The sequence below is a fragment of the Lepidochelys olivacea genome (assembly GCF_965140295.1).
Source record: "Lepidochelys olivacea isolate rLepOli2 genome assembly, chromosome: 1".
Taxonomy (NCBI): Eukaryota; Metazoa; Chordata; order Testudines; family Cheloniidae; genus Lepidochelys; species Lepidochelys olivacea.
In genome coordinates, this window is record NC_140411.1 from 16,753,677 (window position 1) to 16,777,374 (window position 23,698).

Here is a 23,698-nt window from a genome sequence, read left to right on the forward strand (position 1 = left end):
GAAAGGGGTACTTCTCCATTGTGTTGCAGGTTCTTGGGAATCACCACTGACGTTTCACTGACCTAAACAAGGGGTGGTCCAGGAAGGTGCATGACGCTTGCATCTTCAGGAACACTGGCCTGTACAGAAAGCTGCAAGGAGGGACTTTCTTTCCAGACCAGAAGATTCCAGTGGTGGATGTTGAAATGCCCATAGTGATCCTGGGAGACCCAGTTTACCCCTTACTCCCTTGGCTTATGAAGCCTTAAATGGGAAACCTGGACAGCAGCAAGGAGTACGTCAACAGTAGGCTGAGTAGAGGCATGATGACCGTGAAATGTGCATTTGGCAGATTAAAGGCGCTCTGGCGATGCCTTTATGGCAGATTAGACCTCAGTGAGGAAAATATTCCCATGGTCATAGCTGCCTGCTGTATGTTATATAATATTTGTGAAGCTAAGGGTGAAAGGTTTGCTTAGGGGTGGAGTGCTGAGGCAGATCACCTGGCTGCTGATTTTGAGCAGCTGATACTAGGGCTATTAGAGGGGCACAATGTGGGGGAGGGGGCAATTTGAATCAGGGAGGCTTTGAGGCAACATTTTGAGAATAAGAACCAGTGATGTATATTTCTATGCAGCAATCTGCCATGTTTCATTAAATCGAGTTTTGTTAGGAAGCACTTGTGATGATACCTTGACTAGGTTTTCAGTAAACAAATGATGTAATTGCCTTCATATGTTTTACTGCCAGCTGCTATCACAATTTGTAGAACACAAATAAAAATTAGTTACCTTGTTTTTATTAAACATCAATTAACACACACATAAAGGCTTGGTGGGAAGTGAGGTACCAGTGAAGGGCCAACTGTCATAGCTGTGCATAAGTCCAGCTATCATTTTAGAAGCTGTATGAAGGGGTGGAGTGAACTGGAAACTGAGAAGTTCTGGAAACTTGAAAGGAATGTGTGGGAGGAATTGGGGGAAGGCATAGAAAAACAGTTCTGTAGGGGTTGCGGGGGTGGGAGTGAGCACACATCTGTTATGACTGCAGCATGATTAGGGGGACAGCTCAGTGAGTCACTCGGCCCTCCCTGGTCCTATGCCAATTCTTGGGGTGCTCCCACAACAGATGGAGCTAATCATCACATGAGTAGTTTCTCTGGGCTCTTCCACCTGCCAGCTACCATCCGTCCCCTTTGGGGGTTGAGGTGTGAGGGGACCTTGCCTCCCAGCCAGCACCACCATAAAGCATACTGGCAGGATGCCCCCCCAATCCCAGAGTAGTGTCCCAGCCCCTGGTTCTCATTTGCCTCCAGAGCAGTTAGAAATGCCCCCCCTCCCCCATCTTATAAGAAGATGCCCTCAGCATGCCCACTATGTTACCTATTTGGATCTGGAGCCTAAATCAGTAAGTTCCTGCAGTGGGCACCTGCCAAAAGTCACAACCAAAAAACTCTCCCATAGGTCCAAACTGTGCCATCCCAGACAGGGAGAATCCCAGCCTTCCCATTGCCCAAAACCGAACCCCTAGGTTTCCCAGCAAGGAAGGCAAAAAAATCCAACCAGCCTCAGCCAAACTGATAGGGAAGAATTCCTTCCCATCCCCAAAGCAACAACTAGCATAACCCACAGCAACCTAGAGAAGGGTGGGGAAGATGGGTTGACTGCTGGAAACCAGCAAACAGGAAGTGGCTCTAAGCCCAGGGCTCCTATCATGGCTCCAATTCTTGTGCCAACTCTCACGAGACCTCCAGCCCATCCCCATCTGTCCTGTCTTTTTTGCCCTCTCCTGTCAGGGAACTCCCCAAACTCAGCCCTCGCTAGGCTCAGGGCCCTCTTCAAACTGCAACTTGCAGAGAGTTACTGCAGAACAACAGGTTATTTGTGTGACATCCAACTGCAAGCACTGGGTGTCTCCTGCCCATTCATCTCTCTGTTTCGATGGTTGGTTGCCGATTGTCACAGACATTTTTACCTCTTGTGTTATTTTGTTTTCAGATTTACTTCAATTTTATTTAAAAATAATAATAAAAGCATTTCCCAAAGAAATTAATTTCAGGTCAACCCCAAAAGAATGTTCTCTTTTTTTTTTCGGCACTTGCCAGTGACCTGAAAAATCAGGCCTTCACACAGCTCTACTACTAAGCTCTTTTGAAACAGGAACAAGTAGCCCACCCCACAAGGTGTGGTGTGAATCTACCCCACACTAGCCTGCTGCAGGTCTAACTGGTCATGTTCACCCTGCTAATGTGAATTAACAGTTTGCTAATGCACCTGAGTTAGTCCAATTTCAAAGAGGACTAGATCAAACTGTGAAGGCCCATCAGCAGGGTGCACATGACCAATTAGACCACAGGAGGCATACGCAAGGTAGGTTCACACCACAGCTTGCAGCAGTCTGATTGTTCATGAACACAAGCCCCTAGGTTCACACAGGAAGTCTGTGACAGACTCCAGATTGCCAGTCCAGTCCCATAACCATTAGACCAACCTTCCACACAGTAAGCACTCTACTCAGGGTTAGGTCATGTGTCCAGTGCTACCACATGGCATCAGATCAGGAAACAATCATTTCAATTTCTTTTACAAGACAAACAAACAAAAAGACGTTTTGCTTACAGGGTGAAAAAGATATGCAACGTTTTTTAAAATGCGTGTTGGCTTCTTGGGGACATACACACACCCTGGGAAAAGTCAGCCAGGCTGATGAATATTCAACAAACTGAAATACCCAAGGCTGGAGCCTAAATCTGGTGCTTCTTTCTCTATGTGTGGTGACTTTTTAAACATTTGTTGGTCCCAGTCTGTGTCTCTCGTTGCTACTGTAATCCCCTTAAACTACTGCATGAGCTTGTCTACACTTAACACTGCACCACTGTAGCACTTCAGTGAAGACGCTACGTACGCTGCTGGGAGGGATTCTCCCATTGGCGTACTTAATCTACCTCCCCAAGAGGCGATCACTAAGTTGATGGGAGAATTCTGCCTTCGAGCTAGTGCTGTCTACTAGCCATTGGTTGGCTTAACTGCATTGCTCAGGAAAGTGGATTTTCCACACCCCTGAGCCATGTAGTTATACCGACGTCATTTCCTAGTATAGACCAGGCCTAACAGATCTGAGCTTCTCTAAGGAGACTGGCCCTTTATATTCGCCGAACTTAGCATCAGTCCTATGAGGCCCTGAGTACCTCCTGAGTAGCCTCAACTTCCATTGACTTCAGCAGGGACTGAATCTGCTCAGCACCTCACACGATCAAGCTATCAGACTGGAGGGACTCAAGACTCGCTGAAGTCACATGGTGCCTTCAATCAAATCTGTGTGGGGAATATTGTAGCTGTGAGAGAGAGGATCCATAGAAAGCCAGGAGAGCTGGGCCCAGAGCAGAATTAATGCACTGCTTCCCTCGCCCCACTTCAGAAATTTAACAAACACACAAAGAAATGTCACCTTGTATTTGGTGACGCTAGGTCTCCAGGCCCATTATCACCAGAGATGGGCCCAACCAGAATCGAGCACCCGATTTTGAGGGTATTCGAAACGCTCAACCTCAGTGGGGGTCTGAGTTTTGCCAATAGCTTTTATTATTCAAACAGGACAGACTGAAAGCCTGGATCTGAGACCCTCCAAACTTTGGGTAAGTGGATTGGATTCAAAATTGAAAGCTGGATCTGGATCCAAACTTCACCTGTTTATGTAGAGGATGGTACAATGAGATTGCCAGCACCTAACCTTTTCTATCGCTTTTACCACCTTCAAGTCAAGACTGGTGAAAACAGAACTGATTCTGTGCACCAGGCTCTCATCTCTTATTTCTTTATAATGTGGCTAGTTCCTGAGTTTCGGTCTCAGGGAAGATTCTGTCTTTACAATGAGCACCTGATGCTGGATTAGTATAGGAGAGGGGTCACAACTGGGTTTGGATTTGAATCCTTTGTTCCAAACCCCTCCCTAAGGTTTTGTTTCCAAACAGAGCTTATTTTTTTGGTCCCAGTGGGTATAGTGATCCTGAGACCACTCAGAGTCAGAATCTTGCCAGAGCATTGTGGTGGGTTTGAGCCCTTTGGGGTGTCACCTGATGTGCTGGGATGCCACTGAGTCAGCCTATTCTGCCAGCCTGGGTCCCCTTTACCTGGCCTTGTGGGTTTGGCTCACAAGCCTCTTCCAGCCAAGCACACAGGCAGGGCCACACCCAGCTGCACAGAGAGACAGAGATCCGCTCTGGAAAGATTCAGCCTTAGGGGCTTGCCCCAACACTCTGGTGCCCACTCCCTTTAAGGGGTACAAACACAAAGGCTTTATGAAATTCGCCTCCTCCTTCAGTGTGGAGGGAGATATGCACAACTTCTCCCCCACCCCCACCGTTAGAAATTACATAAACTGGGTTATATTATAAACAAGAAATAAGTTTATTAACAAAAAAGGTGAATTTTAAGTGACTATAAGAGATAACAGACAGAGCAAAGCAGATTACAGACCAAATAGACAAAATATGCAAGCTAAGATCAATATATTTAAGAAAAAGTTTACAAAATGTAAATTCTCACCCTAAATTTTAGGTAGGTTGCAAAGCTTCAGCGGTTCAGAGTTCCAGTTATATTCCTTTTCAGACTGGACCCCTGTCTCAGTCTGGACTCCCCCTTGCCTTCCCTTCAGGTGGCTTTAGCAGTCTTTCTTCTTGGGCAGACAGCCCATGGAGAGGAGGAGTCCTGTTTGCTTTCCTCCCCACCCTTAAATACGATTTACATAAGCCAGGAATCCTTTGTTTCCCAAACTTGACCCCCCCCCTTCCCTTCCAGCGGAAAGTTACAAGAAGTCCCAGTAATGTTTAGTATCAGGTGACAAGACCACCTGATTCTGCAGTACCACAGCATCCACGAGTCAGTGGCAGTATGGAGCGTCCGCAGGAAGGCCAAGCCTTTTCACAGTCCATTGTCCTCGCTGATGGGTCATCAGCTCGGTCTGGCTTTTCCATTGTTGTACCTGAAGTGTTAGCAGTGGGCATCACCCAAACTAGCATAGCTGAAATACAGATACAGAGTCAATATTCATAACTTCAGATACAGAAATGATACAGGCATACAAATTGGATGGTCACATTCAGTAAATTATAACCTTTCCAATGATATCTTACACGACCCATCTTGCATAAAGTACATCTCAGTTATGTCCTATTCATATCATAAGTATGTTTTCATAAAGAATATGTAGTGAAACATAGAATCAATCATAGAATATCAGGGTTGGAAGGGACCTCAGGAGGTCATCTAGTCCAACCCCCTGCTCAAAGCAGGACCAATCCCCATTTTTGCCCCGATCCCTAAATGGCCCCCTCAAGGATTGAACTCACAACCCTGGGTTTAGCAGGCCAATGCTCAAACCACTGAGCTATCCCTCCCCCCATCACAAACATCTCCTGAGATTTTGACATCATCAAATGTAAACCCAGACTCTGGCCCTTATTTGGCTTTGAACCCTAACCTAAAACCCTAATGTACACCTAATACATATATCTCCACTTTCTCTAACCCTAATACATATGTCGCCCCTAACACATGTCTACCTTGGTGCAACTGTTCATTATACAGCATCATGCAAATGGACAGCTATATTAAAAGAATGTTAAAGTTGCAAAGTCAAGCACCCAAAGCTAGACCCCTCATGTGTGTGCGTTGTGATGCAGGCCTTAATTAAAGGATTACATTCTAGTTTTTCCACAGCACCCCTCTTTCATTCTCTGAACAGGACTGACAGTGCTCTGGGGATGAAACAGCCTTGTTCAGCAAAGGAGGTTGTTGTCTGTAGGATCCCTGCCTGATCTGTTTCAGAAGTTGGAAGGTGTGCCGTGAGTGGGAGTGGTGGGGGCTTGCAAGAAGAGAGAAGATAGTCTTGTGGTTTAGATATGTGAAGGCTGCCATAGAGAATTGGATTCTAGCCCTGCCAATGCCACAGAGGTTCCATGTGTTGCTGCGCAGTCAGTTAAACCAAGCTTTTCACATGTGGCCACTAATTGTGTGCGCGTCATTTTCTCAGTGCCCAACTTGAGAGACTCTGAGGTCTGATTTGCAGAAGTTCTGATCATTCACATCTGCAACCGAAATCAGTGGGAGCTGTGCTTTGAGCATCGATAGGGCTCTGCAATGCCAAGGACTCTGAAACATGCCTGATATGTAGAGACAAATTCTAGTCTTCAATACTCTGACAATCTTGTTTAATTTGGGGCATTTTGACTCCTTATTCTGAGTCTTGTCTTTAGTTTGTTACATTTACTGAACCTTCCCAGTCTGCCTCTTCTGGTTTAATCACACTGTATTTAATATGATACTGTGGTTTGTTATATCAGTGGATGGGGATGATAAAACACTGTTGTGGCTTTCCTTGCTTGGCTTGTTCCCAGATCATTAGTTAGTAACAGTTGGTAAATATTTATATTTTTCATGCAGAGTTCACTATCTGCATGGATGTGGACTGGGATTTTCAAAGGAACCTAAAAGGCGTTAGATGTTCAAGTCCCACTAAAAGCTGAATGCCTAACTCCCTTAGGTTCGTTTATAAACCCAGCCCTAAAGTCCAAGGGCCAAGCAGCTGACCTCAGCTCCTGCTGATGTCAGTGGTAGCTGAGGTGGAGCCTTTCACAGGATCAGACTCGAGTACTATAGTTGGTGTATATTACATAGTGTTTGTGTTTTAATATTGTGATCTGTCTTGTCATGTTACTGTCTGCCAAGCGCTTTGGGATCCTTTGCAATGAAAAGCACTGTAGCACCAATTCAGCAAAACATGTATGCGTATATGTAAGTCCCATTGACTGCAGGAGGACTTCAGCACATGCTTTGCTGACCCGGGTTGGACTTAAGTGAAGTCAGGCTCGCCTTCCCAGATGAAAATTTTTATTATTCCAAGAATAATCCTTTGGCTAACAGAGACCTCTCCCTGCGGACGATGGGAAAGAAAAGCACCCAAACTGGAATTGCAGATGGGGTTTAGTATGGATCATGTAACAGCATCAGAATGAAATAGAGAAGCCCGGCTTTTTTAAAAGCCTCCATGTTTTTCCTTAGGCCTTTAATTCTATCCCTACAGTAGGGTGTGTAGCTGGGAGGAAATAATTAACAAGACATAGATCACTAGTGTAATTTCAGCACCCACAGGGGGCCTGATTCAACATCCATGGGGGTTGTGATGGGTCTCGCTTTTAACTGCAGAGGAGTTTGGAGTAGGCCCCCAGAGAAAGCCTGGTAGAGGGAAGGGAAAATGGCTTCTAGACTAGGGTGCTGGAGACCCAGGTTCAATTCCCACTTTGCTACACCCCTCCTGTATAACTTTGGCATGTTACTTGGTCCCCCTGTGTCTTAGCTCACCATCTGTAAAACTGGGATATTAGCACTGCCCTATTTCACAGGGATATTGTGAGGAGATGAAAGCCATATCAGTATCTAAGGATACGTCTACACTACCCGCCGCATCGGCGGGTAGTGGTCAATTTATCGGGGATCGATTTATCGTGTCTAGTGTAGACGCAATAAATCGATCCCCACTAGCTCTGCTGTCAACTCCTGTACTCCACCATGGCGAGAGGAGGAAGCAGAGTCAACAGGGGAGCGGCGGCCGTTGACCCTGCGCCATGAGGACACGAGGTAAGTCGACCTAAAATACGTCGACTTCAGCTACGCTATTCTCGTAGCTGAAGTTGCGTATTTTAGGTCTATCCCCCCCTACCCGCCCCCCCCAGTATAGACCAGGCCTAAGACTGTGATGATGAAAGGTGCAAAATCTTTTTATTGCCAGCCCATATCTGGATCTACAGGAGCCAGCTGGCTGCTTTTCAGTTTCACTTAAACCAGTCCCAGCTACCTACCAATAAAGGCCCTGGTCCTGATCTGAATTACACTGGTGTAAATCCAGAATAATCACATTGACTTACTCCATAGTGCTAATCTGAATTTACACTAATGTCAATGAGATCAGAAACTGGGCCTAAAGCCTTCTCTATTGTTACTCGGTTAGACAAATCTACATGGATAAAATAACCCTCTGTGCTTCTGATTGTATGTGCCCTAGACATGAATCTTATGGCTTTGAAATATATCCCTTTCCTGTTGAAGGCTCTGTCTGATTGATGCCAGTGTACCATAAACAACACCCTGACCCCTCCTTCTGTATTCTGGCTACTTTGTAGCTCTCAGCAGTTCTCCAAGGAGCTGAACTTCTCTGTAGATCCATGTGGTCTCAGTTTTCTATGGACACATCTGTGTGAATAGTAATACACGGCACTTTTCATTTTCAACTCATTTTGAAAACACAATCCTTACAACTCTGCCTCTCGGAAGGAGGGTTGAAAGTGGCCTCCAAGGAGTGCTGGATTTGTCTCTGCTCACCAATGGAATGTTATTAATTTATAAAAACATTATGGAATTGGGGGAGGGGGGTTTTATTGCAAAATATATTTATAATTAATTTGTATAAGGAAATATGATATGGGTTTAATCATCAATAATGCCCTGCACTCAAATAACAGCTGGTGAAATTCTATGGCTTGTGTTACACAGCACGTCAGACTAGATGAACGTAATGGTCCCTCTAAAATCTAGGAATCCATGAAAGCTAACAGCCCCCTCCCACACGCTATCATCCATCTTCTTCATCCCATCTCCATCCCAAAGACTGAGGAGTAAAGTAGGGCTTTCCAGCAGGCACAGAAGATTAACAATCTGGCTCTGATGGACTGGAGTGGAGATGCAAGCTCCAAAGTCCAGGACCTTTGACAGCTATTCCCCTGATTTCCATTTACACAAAGAAGTTCCAGCTTCAGAGTCTCCTCTGATCACTTGTCTGGCAGTAGTACAAGGGAGAGCAGCATTGTCATAGGAAGGCACGTCTCAACCCATTAGGGCTTTGTAGGTTGGAAGCCAGGAGGGACTAGAGTAGTTAGGACAGATCACAAGGGTTATGTGGTCCCAGCGAGCGGCCCTGCTCAATGATGTGAGTGTTTCATACAAGATAGAGATGGGACAGGTGTTTTAATAGTGGACAGCAGGCACCAAGTGAATACTGCGGTGGAATAATCTGGATTTGGATGTGGGGGCTGACTTCCTGGTTTAACCCTTGGAGAGGCATTGACATGGCATTGATTCCCTGGCTGAAAAATAGCACAGTTGAGACATCCAAGAGTTCAAAAACCAGAAGACAAGGCAAAACAAACCCAGGAGACTTTGGTCCAGTGGTTAGGGTGCTAGCTGGGGATTTAGGAGACTCCGCTCTGACACAGACTTCCTGCATTACCTTGGGCAAGTCACTTAATCTTTCTGGTTCTCAATAAGCCTCACAAATGGGGTTAGTAGCACGTCCCTAGCTCACAGGGGTGTGGTAAGGATAAAGTAAAGACTGCGAGATGTTCAGACCATTCCAGAGGGTTATGGGGTGGGGTTGGCCAACACTCCGCTCCCTGTTTCCCAGCAGTGGAGGGCTACGTCCGACTGATATGATACTATATGCACATGCAAAGCCGAGTCATAGAGTTTAAGCCCAGAAGGGACTACTAGATCATCTAGTCTGACCTCCTGCGCATCACAGGTCACCACTCCACCCAGCACCTGCACACTGACCCAGCAAAGTGAAAGAGGCTCACAGGAGACTGGACTATGATGTGCCACAGGCAGAGAACAGGAGGGATCAAGGTACTCCAGTGCCTCAGGCCCCTGCAGTATCTTTGAGCACAGAAAGAGGGGTCACCTAAAATGGTAGCCCTGTCCTTCATTGCAGGAGCACCAAGCCCCCACTGCCACCTCTTGACTCAGGACCGGATTAAGCATTAGGCTAATAAGGCTATTAGGCTATAGCCTTAGGCCCTTCTATTTTCAGGCGCTACTGGTCAGGCAGGGGGCGCGGCTGCGGCCAGGTGAGGGGGAGCGAGCTTGCTCAAGCAGCCCTGCTGGAGCGCTCCTGCTAGCATGAAAGACAAAGCAGCCCCCCATGGCTTGGAAGGGGCTCATCCTGCTGCGTCGCCCCGCACTACAGGAACACACTGCCAGGGACCAGTTAACACTGGTAACCGGACACTACAATCCAGTTACCACGGGAACCCAGGCCAGCCGTGTGGGGTAGTCTGAGCAGGCATTGCTCCCCCCAACCTCTCCAACACATCATCAAGGATCTACAACCTATCCTGAAGGACGACCCATCGCTCTCACAAATCTTGGGAGACAGGCCAGTCCTTGCTTACAGACAAACCCTCAACCTGAAGCAAATACTCACCAGCAACCACATACCACACAACAGAACCACTAACCCAGGAACTTATCCTTGCAACAAAGCCCGTTGCCAACTGTATCCACATATCTATTCAGGGGACACCATCATAGGGCCTAATCACATCAGCCACACTATCAGAGGCTCGTTCACCTGCACATCTACCAATGTGATATATCAAAAAGAAAAGGAGGACTTGTGGCACCTTAGAGACTAACCAATTTATTTGAGTATGAGCTTTCGTGAGCTACAGCTCACTTCATCGGATGTATGCCATCATGTGCCCGCAATGCCCCTCTGCCATGTACATTGGCCAAACTGGACAGTCTCTACGTAAAAGAATAAATAGACACAAATCAGACGTCAAGAATTATAACATTCAGAAACCAGTCGGAGAACACTTCAATCTCTTTGGTCACTCAATTACACACATAAAAGTGGCAATTCTTCAACAAAAAACTTCAAAAACAGACTCCAACGAGAGACTGCTGAATTGGAATTAATTTGCAAACCGGATACAATTAATTTAGGCTTGAATAAAGACTGGGAGTGGATGGTCATTACACAAAGTAAAACTATTTCTCCATGTTTATTCCCCTCCCCCCCGCCCCCTTCCTCAGATGTTCTTGTCAACTGCTGGAAATGGCTCACCTTGATTACCACTACAAAAGGTTCCCCCTTCCCCCCTCCCGCTCTCCTGCTGGTAATAGCTCACCTTACCTGATCACTCTTGTTACAGTGTGTATGGTAACACCCATTGTTTCATGTTCTCTGTGTATAGAAATCTCCCCACTGTATTTTCCACAGTATGCATCCGATGAAGTGAGCTATAGCTCACGAAAGCTTGTGCTCCAATAAATTTCTTAGTCTCTAAGGTGCCACAAGTCCTCCTTTTCTTTTCATGGAATGTGTGTGATTCAAGAAGGGAATGAGAACACAGGCCAATTCCTGCTGACAGTTACACCTGTGTAGCCTTATTGACTTCAGGGAGAACGGATTTTTGCACAAGAATAGATTTTGGTCCCTTCTGCTTTTTCACACGTGGCATAAGCAAAATCTCGTTCACTTTCCTCCCCTAAACTCTGAGCACTTAAGGGAAAAAAATAAGCAAGGTCTGCTTGATTTTCACATGCAAATGAAACAGGAAGTTCCCCCTTCATTCTACACCAGCCATAAACAGACCTGATGTAGCAAGGGTGTCACTACAGCAGCCTTAGTTGGACTGTTCTTTTGAAAGAGCCTTAATGGTTCTTTTAAGATGCTGATTTTCAGTGAAGTCTTTTTGTTCAGGGGGGCAGAGAACACAACAGGGAATAGCTCTGTTTTGTCACCTCCTAGTTACTCAAAAGCTGAAAGGCTTTAGATTAAGTTTGTTTAATGTTTGTACAGTGATTCTGAAGAGCTAACATAGTACAGAAGTGCTAAATATTACGACTGGGGAACCATCTAAAGATCTGTGTCACTTCTAGCTGTTACCTTTTTCTTACAGAAAACTTAAAACAAACAAGTGCAAACACTGTAGGGGGCTGGTGCACACAGAACTCATGCTTAAAGAACCTCATGTCAGAGCTGCTGATCACACATTCTAGAATAGATAATACTTAGTCCTGCCATGAGTGCAGGGGACCAGACTAGATGACCTCTCGAGGTCCCTTCCAGTCCTATGATTCTATTCTATTATTCTAATTGTGGAAGAGCTTGGTGACAGAATGGCCTGATGTGGTGACTCACTGGAGATTAACTATACAAACTGGGTATCATCCCACAAATAATATTTGGGTTCAATGTAAAAACAGTAATTCATTGTCCTCAGCCAGTGTAACACTGGGAGGCAGCTTTCAGAGCAAGTCAGCCTGAAATACAATGCCACCCAATGTAACTTTCCCACTATTACTAGGAAGTGAGCTGTAGCTCACGAAAGCTTATGCTCTAATAAATTGGTTAGTCTCTAAGGTGCCACAAGTCCTCCTTTTCTTTTTGCGAATACAGACTAACACGGCTGCTACTCTGAAACCATTCTTCTACTTCAGTGGATTTTACACTGAGTGGTTTTATTTTACATAATAAAAGCTGGCTACCTCCCAGGCTATGTCTACACTACAGCTGGGATCGACCATCTGAGATCGATCCACCAGCGGTCAATTTAGCAGGTCTAGTGAAGACCCGCCAAATTGACAGCAGATCGCTCTCCAGCCGATCCCTGTACTCTACCCCTGATGAGAAGAGTAAGGTAAGTCAATGGGAGAGTTTCTCCCGTCAACCCCCCCATGGTGTAGACCCCGCTGTAACTCGACCTAAGGCACGTTGACTCCAGCTACGTTATTCACATAGCTGGAGTTGTGTAGCATAGGTTGACTTACCGCAGTAGTGTAGACATAGCCTGCAATCAGAGGGAGACAGGGTATGTGGTGTAGAGTCCATAGCTTGGGGGAACACCTGCAGGGCTTGGCTTTGCACTGTGCCATGTGGAGAGCTGAGAGTAGAAGCACCAGGTGAAAGAGGTGAGCAGGATGGGGAATGTTGCAGCGTTCATCCTCGTACAGATGACCACTCCACGACCTAGGAGAAAGGAGGCCTAAGAGAAGGACCTTGTAGCATCCCTCATGCTACCTCTTACTCAGAAGTATCTGTTTGAAGAATTCAGTGTCGTGAGAGTAGAATAACCTTGTTAATTTTACATACATAAATAATATGTAAATATGTATGTAGAGAAACGTTGGATGACTTCATAATTTTTTTTGCAATATGTCATTCATACTTAGGCCCTCCCCTCCCATTAGCCTTAGGCCCCTTAGAACCGTAATCCGGCCCTGCCTTGACTCACTGCGGGTTCTGGGTGCACAGGGACTGGAGGCTCAGGCCTTGGGGCGCAATGTCAGGTCTTGAGAGGGACAGGAATGGTGCATGCTCCTTTTGCTGGGACACATTTCACCCTGAACTGGCCCCATTCACCTCAGTGCACTTGCTCCTGAGAGTACAGGCAGCAGGATTAGGCCTATATGTATAAAATGTTTGGAAGGACAGAAAGGCTGAGCGTTTCAAAGCTGCCTTGGTGTTTGGGTGCCCCGTTCCTGTTCATTTTAATAGGAATCAGGCATCCAAACCCCACAGGCAGCTCTGAAGCCGCAGCCATAAGTGCGAAGTTTTATCACTATTATAATGTTTTGGCGGAAGTGGAAGCTGGAAATTTGGCCTACCTCATTTCTACTGGGAGTCATAAATCTCCCCCGCTTCATGATCACCCTTGGATCTCTGTGTGCTCTTGAGCAGCTGGGCGCTCTGTCTTGTTTTCAAACAACGCACCCTATGATGATGTTTGACATTCCCCTGTGCAGAGCCGAGTGCATGAAGCCAACTGTACAAAAGTTATTGCTGTATTTGAGTGCACTCCTGTATCTTTCAGTACTGCTCAATGCCAGGGCTAGTTAACTGCCATTTTAAAAATAAAAGTCACTGTGGTGACTGAGTTGTGCCACAAAATGTGAATCTGCCCGGTTTCGAAGCTTAAATTCATTGGAAAAGAGTCGGCCTCGATAACAGTGAGTCTGAATGAAACAGAGTCTGGTTTGTATCATCCTTTCTCCCTAGGCGAATGTGTTCCTACACCGGGTATGCAGCATTTTAGCATGCACATGTACTCCAAAGGTTAGGGCATCACTCGCAGTGGGAGTGGAACAGAACACCGGTGAGGATCACTGCCACTCTAGGGAGAGAGAGTCAAGTTGTCAACAGCTGCTCCCTGAGGCAGAAGTTTGTTTGACTGATCACTCCTCGCAGCAGAGTGGCCATTAGCCATTTTGTAATACTGGACGTTGTTAACTATTGGAACGGCTTAGCAAGGGAAGTGGGTGGATCCTCCATGGCTTGACATCTTGATGAAGAGTTGATGTACACAGCTGCCGGAGGAAGTCAGTTAGAGTGCGTAACACCTTGAACTGGTCCTACAAAACCCAGGAAGTGTGCAACATATTTCTGAGCGCCATCCACAGGCACCTGGTCTATTAGCTAAATATATACATATATACAGAGAGAGCTCTCCTAGGTGGTAACAAGATTAGATATCCTTCTAGGAGATGTGCTGTAGCACAAGCCACAAGTTATTGCGCTTCATGCAGGAAATTCTGTGGCCTGTGTTATGCAGAAGGTCAGATTAGATGATCATGGCGGTTCCTTTTGGCCATGAAATCTCTGAATCTGTGTTGGGGTATTGATTCAAGACTGATTCACAAAGAAGAGGAATAACTAACTGCACTTCCTGTGGCCTCTGGGTTCCTCTGGGGAGGTGACTAATTTTATCAGGTCGGACAGTTTCAGCAGCAGAGATAAGAGTTTGCAAAGAGAGAGTGTATGCAAATTGGCATGCAAATCAGTACACAAATTTTTGTTATGCATTTATAAAAAAGAGTGAATTCCATGATATCATTACCAGATGGCAGATGTATTTAAAACAGGCTTGATCAAACCCCTACAGCTAAGAACACCTGACCTTTGAGCTCTTCCAGGCCTGGATTGAGATATTGCAGCTTGGGCCCATCCTTCATTGTGTCTATATTTAATACCTGAGGAATGGATTCCATTGTCCCAATGCTGCTCCTGTTTGAAGCCAGTGAGAGCATAGTCATGAACTTCAATGGAAGCAGGACTGGCTTGGATACACTTCTGGAGGTAATGCTCGTTACATGCTCATTTGTTTATATGTGAAGTAATGTGTGAGAGCGAGATGATCGCCCAGCGCAGTTCATTACATTTCAGTTGTTGTCTCTGAGCTCACTTCCCATTTCCCAGTATGTTCCAGGTGTTAAGAAATACCATCAGAATAGAGATCATTGCTTTTATAGTTTACGGCATGGGGTTATTGTTACTGACCACGATCACATGGCATATCTGAGGACTACCAGCTGCGGCGGGCGGTAACTACTAACTACTAGGCAACCCCATTCACACTTGCCCTGTACTTTGTGCAGTCACTTACATCAGAGCAAAATGATGTACAATGCTTCCATACTGACCTGGTAGCATTTTACATTCCGTTGCACTGATATAAATGATTACGTGAGTTTATAGTTTTTGTGGCAGTGATGGAGCGGGGCTGATCAGACCACAGATTAGATGATCACAGAGGTTCCTTCTGGCCTGGGAATCTTTGCATTTATTCTAATCCTAATGTACCCATCACCTGGGCATCTGACTCATTCTGTGCCACCCTACGTAATTCCCCTCCATCCTTGGTGCTTTCAGATTTGCAGCCTTTTTAGACAGCTATCACAATATATATAAAAATAAATTAGAGCCAAGCCAGGGAGGCCTGCCCCCTCTCGCCCCCTGTCACAGGGTAACTGGTCCCTGTGAAAAGATCAGGCCCAGCACCCCGCTGCAGGAGCAGGTGGGCCCAACTGAGCCAATTAAAGGGGGCATGCTTACACGTGGGCTATGAAGGCCTGTTAGAGGGCAGGATGGAGAGGCACGACGGGGACAGGCTGTGCCTGGGGAGAGTATGAACTACAGAGGTGCGGAGCAAAGTCTGGTGGCGGGTCCCTGGAAGAAGGGGCCAGGTGCACAGGGAGGGAGCCCTAGGGCATCTGTTCCAGAGAGCTAGCTGTGAGAAGGGAGCTGGCCGGGAGCGGAAAGCTGCAAGAAGCTGGATTACCAGAGACCCCTGGGAGGGGAGGTCGTGAAACCCTAGGACAAGGGGTCAGCTGAGGAGCGTTTTTTGTCTGTCATGTGCTTATGTTTGGACAAATAAACCTACTTCAAGGAGACAAGGCATGGCAGTGAGTGCTGGTTAAGCTGGGGAGAAGCCCTGTCGTGTCATACATGGGAGAGAACACGGTTGCTTTAGCTGTTCCCTGATACAAGGGCAGAATGAGATGGTGCCCAATGAGGAGGGGGAAAATAGAGGCAGAGTGCTAGAGAGCGACCTTTGGCCACAAGGGGGCACTCACTGTATTACACCTCCCCGCACCCCATTAGCTGTTGCGTAGCAAGGCCATTCAGAATTGATTCTTTTAAACTTTTCTCAATACTGATATTGGGGGCGGGGAGGACCTTAAAACCGTAACATAAATTCTAACAGTAATGTAGCCACAAAAAGAATAAAAAAATGGGATAAATCTCTTTCTTTCTCCTCCCAGCTCAGACAACAATCGTAATGATAGCCCAGATAATCTGCATTTACAATCAGTGAGTGACCACAAAAGAGGCCCCAGGGAAGCTGCAATCCATCCAAAGGCTTTTCTTCTTATCCCATTGATCAAAGGACAGAACAAACAAATCAAGGACTGTCAGGGGATGTTTTTACCTTCCTTTTGACAAAAGGGTAATACCATATTCTAGCTAAATTGCACCTTGCGGGGGTGCTGTGACACGTTTTAGTGCCTTCAGGGGAACAATGGGATTCTGGCGGTGTAGGAGGAAGTGTGTTCTTGCTGGCATTGCTGCAGGCTGAAGAGAAGGAGTGAATGAATACTAAAGGCTGTGTCCAGGCATGGAAACCTGTCCAACGGTCAAGATTTGTCTTGCAAGCATCTGGAGCTAGAGGGCAGGCAAAAGGATGACAAAGCAAGGTAACACCCATACACAGAGGTCAAGGGGCTAAAAATGGGGAAATCCTTAGGCAACTGCAAAGCCTTGCCAGGCCTGATCAGGTGAGACTGCAGTCAGTGGGAGTTAAGGGCAACAAAATCTTGTAGATTTGGTAACGGGAGGCAGGTGACTCCTACATTTGGGGAGGCTAGGTGCAAGCACCAGAAGCTCACTAGAAGTTGGGGGGTGCCACTGGCACCTGGATTGTGCCCCGCACCCCCCTGCTCCGCCTCAAGGCTCTTCCCCGCTTGGCCTCCTCCCCCAAAGCCCCACCCCCGCTCCGCCTAGCGTTGCCAGGCGTCTGGTTTTTGACCCAGTCGAAAAGAGACCCTGGCGGCTCCGGTTAGCACTGCTGACCGGGCCGTTAAAAGTCCGAACGGCGGTGCAGCAGGGATGAGGCAGGCTCCTTACCTGCCCTGGCTCCGCACGGCTCCCGGAAGCGGCCAGCATGTCCGGCTCCTAGGCGCAGGGGTAAAAAGGGAAGCTCCATGCGTTGCTCCCACCCCGAGCCCCAGCTCTACAGCTCCCATTGGCCAGGAACCACAGCCAATGGGAGCTGCAGGGGCAGCACCTGCAGGCGTGGGCAGCACCTGCAGGCGTGGGCAGCACCTGCAGGCGTGGGCAGTGTGCACTGCATGGAGCCGTCTGGCCACGCCTCCGCCTAGGGGCCAGACATGTTGGCTGCTTCTGGGAGCCATGCGGAGCCAGGGAAGGTAGGGAGACTGCCTTAGCCCTGCTGTGCCACTGACTGGGAGCCACCTGAGGTAAGCGCCCCCACTCACACCCCAACCCCCTGCCCCAGCCCTGAGATCCCTCCCGGAGTCTGCACCCCCATCCGCACCCACACCCCAACACTCTGCCCTAGGTCAGAACCCCCTCCTGCACCTAACTCCCTCCCAGAGCCTGCACCCCAACGCCCTGCCCCAGCCCTGAGCTCCCTCCCAGAGCCCGCACCCCCTCCTGCACCCCAACCCCCTGCCCAAGCCCTGAGCCCCCTGCTGCACTCCAAACCCCTTATCCCCAGCCCCACCCACGAGCCCACACTCCCAGCCAGAGCCCTCACCCCCTCCCACACTCCAACCTCCTGCCCCAGCCCAGTGAAAGTCGGTGAGGGAGGGGGAGAGCGAGCGATAGAGGGAGGGGGGATGGAATGAGTACGGGCAGGGCCTCAGAGAAGGGGCAGGGCAGGGGTGTTCGGTTTTGTGTGATTAGAAAGTTGGCAACCCTAGCTCCACCCCAGGCCTTGCTCCTGCTCCGCCCCTTCCCCTGAGGCCCTCTGCCCACACCTCTTCACCCCCTCCCCTGAGACCTCCCCACCCGCGCCTCTTTGCCCCCTGCCTTGAGGCCCCCCAGGCCCACCTCTCGCTCCTCTCCGCCCCCTCCGAGGAGAAGCGCTCCGAAGGCGGCAGGCCGGCACGCGTCCAAAGGGAGATGCGCCGCATCCTGTTTGGGGAGGCTTAGCCTTCCCTGGCCTCTTATACCTGCCGCGGGCTTAAATTGGGTGTAAGTCATGCATTGGCCTTGTGTGACCCATCTGTTCAGAGTCATTATGATTGTTCTTGTTTGTTTGTAGCACCTTTAGGGCCCTAACCAAGATTGTAGGCCCCCCTCATGTTAGGTACTGTATAAATACAGCAGAAGACCGGAGTTCAATTTCTGGGTGCCCTTGGGCAAGTCACTTCCCTCTCTGTGCCTCTAATGCCTCTCTTGCCCTCTGTCTGGGTCTATTGAAATTGTAAGCTCTGTGGGGCAGGGATTGTCTTTTAAGGTGTAGCAAGTGTGAAAAATCGGGATGGGGTTGGGGGGCAATAGGTACCTATTTAAGACAAAGCCCCGACTATCAGGACAGTCCCTATTGAAGCGGGATATCTGGTTACCCTACTGTCTCTTACTATGTGTTTGTACAGCACCTAGCACAATGGGGCCAAGATCTCGGTTGCAGCTCCTGGGTGCTGCTGTTAGACAAGCAGGTGCTACTGTAATATAAAGATAGCCCAAATCAAGGTGCTGATCCCAGGTGATGCCAGAGTAACCTAGGGTGGCTCTAGTTCATGTTTCATCCCTGATATTATGATCCTCACACTTTGCACAACCAAGGGTCACAGTAGCAACTTATCAGGAGCCTGAAGACCTATTTGTAACGGATATAAAATGATCACATTGCTGCCACCATCACTTTTAACATGGGGGTGTGGCCAATGGAGGCTTTATGACTCCCAGCATGCATTGCTTCATCTTGAGCTGAGCAGGCCACCACCACCTCATTAAAGGGGGCAGGGGGTGGTAGCATGGTGTATTGTACTCCACAGGGCACCATTGGGTCAGTTCTGCATTTTGGCTTCCCCATATTTTGTGCATATGTATAAATGGGTTTTCATAGTGTTAGCTCCACCCTGATTATTTCACCAGGGCTCACTTTTATAGTCCCATGGCGGGAAAAATTCCCATTGATCTCGGCACGACATGCGCTCTCAAAGAGCTGTGGGAGTGGACAGCTCTGGAAGCTGATGCACACTTGCTGAAATAGAATATTGGTGTCATTTGTTAAACTTTAATAACTAGCTTGCCTAACAAAGCCAAGAATTCAGGAACCCTATTTCCCCAAGCACTTTATTGGGTCATTATGCTTCCAGTTTACTTTTTAAAAAAAAAAAAAAAAATGGCTTCTCTGAAAATATTGTTCTTACCCCAGGTGAAAAATCTGTTTATTTAAACCTCAGAGGAACACAGCTCAATTGCTGGCCCATACAATGTTGTTATGATGACAGTCCATGGGATTCAGTTGTACACTGAGCAATAGACTGACTCATCACTGCTGTCCACAAGTAATGCAAGTCTATGTAGTATGCTGTGGGGGCTCAGAAGTGAATGAAACACAGTCTAATCAAAATTGGTCTCTTAAAGAGGAGATGGAAAAGACTTATATGACATCTTGTCCATGTTGCCTGTAGTGCTTAGATGGACATTCTAGATACGCCGCTGATTAGATAGATAAATCGATTTAAAGAGCTACAGCTCACTCTCACTCTAATAGTCAATTAATATTTTTGTCAAAGGGAGCAGGATGAAGCAGATAGAGAGTATATTTTCAATTTTGTCTAATCTTTAAATGCGTAAGCCATGAAACATCCACTACTTCCCCGGTTAGTGGATGGAGGCTAATCCATCATCTAACAGAGCTCACCTGGAGCAAGCTTTTCCTGATAGCCAGATCCACTTGCCTCCCTCCCCCCCCCCCCCCCCGGCATTATTTGGTGTTAAATCTTCATATGTGACATGCACAAGTGCCCCTAACATGGTGCCTGTGTCAGCATTTTTCTTAGAAATTCAGCCTTTGGGGAATTAATAACCTAACCAACAAAAATGGTGTTCCCCGCTGCAGGCAGGGAACTTGCTTCCAAGGTCTCAGCCCATTACCGCATTTGATTTTTCCCAAATTAGAAGGAGGGGGTAGAGATGTCTTTGGGCCACTTTGGCTCAGAGTTAGGACAGCAAAAAAAGAGTAAAGATATCTATCTATAGCTCTGTCTTTACTTAGGTTTGGATGTGGCCTCTCTCAGTGTATGCACAATATGCCCAGACATTTGATAACCTGGTTATCAGCCAGGTGAAGAGCCGGTAGCTTGCCAGCGAAGTCAGTCAGCGGGCACTTTCCAAGGATATGCGACGTCGCACTCCCTGTCAGGGCCCAGGCAGGAGAAGCTAATGATCCAACCAGTGAACCGAATTCAGTGATGAATCTTGGTCACGTGCTATCTGACTGCTACCCCGCAGTATGGCCCATCCGACCATCACTTCGACTTCTTCAGCTTAATGCTGGATCTGTCAGCAGCTAAGTGCAGCATCGTTAGTGCTTTAGCCCCTCGTCACAGTATGGACATAATGTGTTTGGATGTGGTCTGGGTTTTCAGTGCTGGCAGCTCAAAAAATAGCCGTGCCCTTTATTTTTCCTCTTTTTTTCTCCCCCTGAGGATATTAATGCCATGGTGTTTATGAGCCATGATCCAGCAAAGCACGTGTGCATGTGATCCAGGTCATTCCTATTTGTCCTATTAAGGACATGCACAAGTGAAGTTAATGGGACTTAAGCACATGCTTAAATTTAAGCATGTGCTTAAGCGCATTGCTGAATCAGGGGCTGATCCAGTGCCCACTGAAATCAATAGGAGTTTTTCCATTGACTTTAATGAATCAGAGCCTCGGGCCCCAAGTGCGGAACATAGTGTAACCCCCCCTTTCTTCCCTGGGTTACTCGGGAGCAGGCAACACTCACCTGTGTGCCTGGACGCCTGATGTTGTTGACATTAAAGGAGATCCTGCGTATCCCAGTGGTGCTGTTGGACAGGTTGAGAATCCTCTATCCACCCCTCTGCTCCTAAAGGAAGTTAAAATTGGCAGTGCCTCCACCTGGCTGGCCCCTGTACACGCTCCGTGGTGTGCCTTGGGAACCTCCAACAATAAACCCCTTCAAATAGTAATACTACTAAAAATGATCTGTGGCATGGGTGTAACTCAAATACCAAATATACATCCAATATGCTTAAATTAGAGCTAACACTCCTTTACTTAACAAGTTAAAGAGACAGGATATAACAGACTAAGATGAAGGGTCACTACTAATTTAAATCCACGGGGTAGTTAAATAAAATCAATTAACAAATATAGGATACAGTAATAAATGAAACCTATGTAACCGGCATTTACACTGCCACCATTTACCCCACCCCGCAGTGCACACTCCTCTGGATTTCAGAGTCCGAGATGCTTGCCTGCGTGGGCGCGCTGGACGACCTGCAGCTGGAGACAGCGCTCTGTTGGGTCTGTGTATCAGTCCAGCCAAGGCAACAAGCTGCACAACCCCTGTGACGACTGGAGCCGGCTCCACCAAATGCCGGCAGCTCTGGGCCCTGGTTCAGTGGGAAGATCACTCTGCCTCTCCTCAGACTCAGTCTCTCTGCTGTGCCCCTTCCCTTGCAAGTACTTTTCCAAACAACAGTGGGGGTTACTCACCATCCTTCACTGCAGGCCCAGCTCAGTCAGCTCCAGGCACAGCAACAGTCTCTGCTCTGACTCCAGTGAAGCCACCAACAGCCTTTGAGGCTCCCTGCTCGATCAAAGCCCCCACAGGCTCTCAGCAGCAGCTTCTGGCTTCCTAGCAGCAGCGCCTGGTCTGGACAGAGCTCCACAGCACCAATCCCACTCCTTTCCCCAAAATGCAGTCCGCCGCCGGCTCTCCCTGCACCAGGACGTCTCTGCCTCTTTCCCCAAGGCACCATGGGAATTGTGGTCTCTAAAGCTAGATTGCCCCTCACAGGCTTTTCCCCAATAAAGTTCAGAGGCCCCTCTAGTAAAGGAACATAGCAACCGCCACAAAAGTTCAGACCCAGGGTCCATTTAGTCCAGTTTCCTGTCTCAGACAGTGTCTCTAACTGGATGCTTCGAAAACCCCACAGTGTGGGGATGTGGCACAATCCGTCCACACATAGGTCTCCTTTGGATCCCTTGTAAAGCTGTGAGTTGTGTACGTTGGTACAAGAGACAGGAATGTGACCTTTCAAGCAAATAATGTGTTTTTAAAATTGCATGCGTATATTTTTCTGAGCCATGACGACTCCTGATGAGGTGCAATGCAACATTAGGCCTTGATCCTGCAAGCATTTAAACCCTAGAAACTACTCACAGGAGTAAATGCACTCAAATACATCAGGGTTTGCAGGATTAGGCCCATATTTTGGGCCACTGCTTTCCTACACATCAGTACCTAGGGCTAAGTAATGAACAATTGCCAAGTTCAGCAATAGCTTAGAACATACTGACTTTACTGAAATAAATCTCCATATTTATTAACCTAAGAGGTAAATATTGACTGAGGTGAAAGGAAGGTCAATATTTACCAGGAAGGACAACAAAGCAATGCAGCAGCTGTGAGAGGCACCCAGGGCATATCTGCACTCCCAGGGCAGGAGCTGCATGACTGGCTAGGAAATATCTAACCCACTTCCCACAAAGAGCTAACAAGTGGAGAGGGAACTGATAGGAAACCTGGTGAAAAGAAAAGAATGGTACTTGGGCCAGGATTCAATGAAGCACTAAAACACTTTCAGAGAAGCACATTGTAAAGGAGCAGACTCACCCCTGCGGCGCCTCCTGCTGGTCATTGGGGGACTTAGCTCTTTCCAGCACAGAGCACCCTCTGCAGGCCAGTGATATGCACAGCTCTGCCCCCCACCATGTCCCTTTCTCTGGGTTCTGCTCCCTGGCAGCATCCCCACACTCTACCTCTGGGTCTCCCCTTCCTGGGGAACCCCCAACCCACTATCCCCACATTGCTTCAGTCTGGGCTAATGCCAGTCATCACCAAGCCCCCACTCGCTGGGGCAGACTGCGGTGTAAAGGCCACTCATCATAGGCAAGGGGGTTCAGACCTGCTGCCTTCCAGTACCTCTATTGGCCTTGGACCAGGCCCTACAGCCTGGAGCTCCCCAGCTCAGCACCACCCTCAGTGCTCTGCCAGGCAAGCAGCCAGGCCCTGCTCTCTCCCAGCCTGGAGAGAGACTCCCTGGGCCTCTGGCTCACAACCTTTTTAGACAGGCCAGCTGGGGCCTGATTGGGGCATGGCCCAGCTGCGGCTGCTTTCCCAATCAGCCATCCCCAGCCACAGCCCTCCCCAGGGCTGCTTTTAACCCCTTCTATTTTAGGAGCAGGGTAGCCACCCCACTACACATATGCTTTAGAACCCCGGCTTAAAAGTATTATTCTCCCCATTGTGTATCAGGAGAAACTGAGGCAGAGAGATTAACAGCATGATCTGCAGAGGTGCTGAGCATTCACAGCTCCAGCCAAAGTCAATGGGAGCTGCAGGTGCTCAGCACCTCTGAAGAGCTGGCACTAG

General features: G+C 47.9%; 1 long non-coding RNA gene across 1 annotated transcript; it reads right to left on the bottom strand.

Annotated features, from left to right (window-relative positions):
• Positions 1–4,497: 4,497 nt before the first annotated feature.
• LOC311514844 lies at positions 4,498–22,098 on the bottom strand. The gene is made up of 3 exons (XR_014709951.1): positions 21,817–22,098; positions 21,080–21,181; positions 4,498–4,998 (listed from the first exon to the last, which is right to left on the bottom strand). It is a non-coding gene; the product is annotated as an uncharacterized lncRNA (long non-coding RNA).
• Between the last annotated feature and the right edge of the window lie 1,600 nt (positions 22,099–23,698).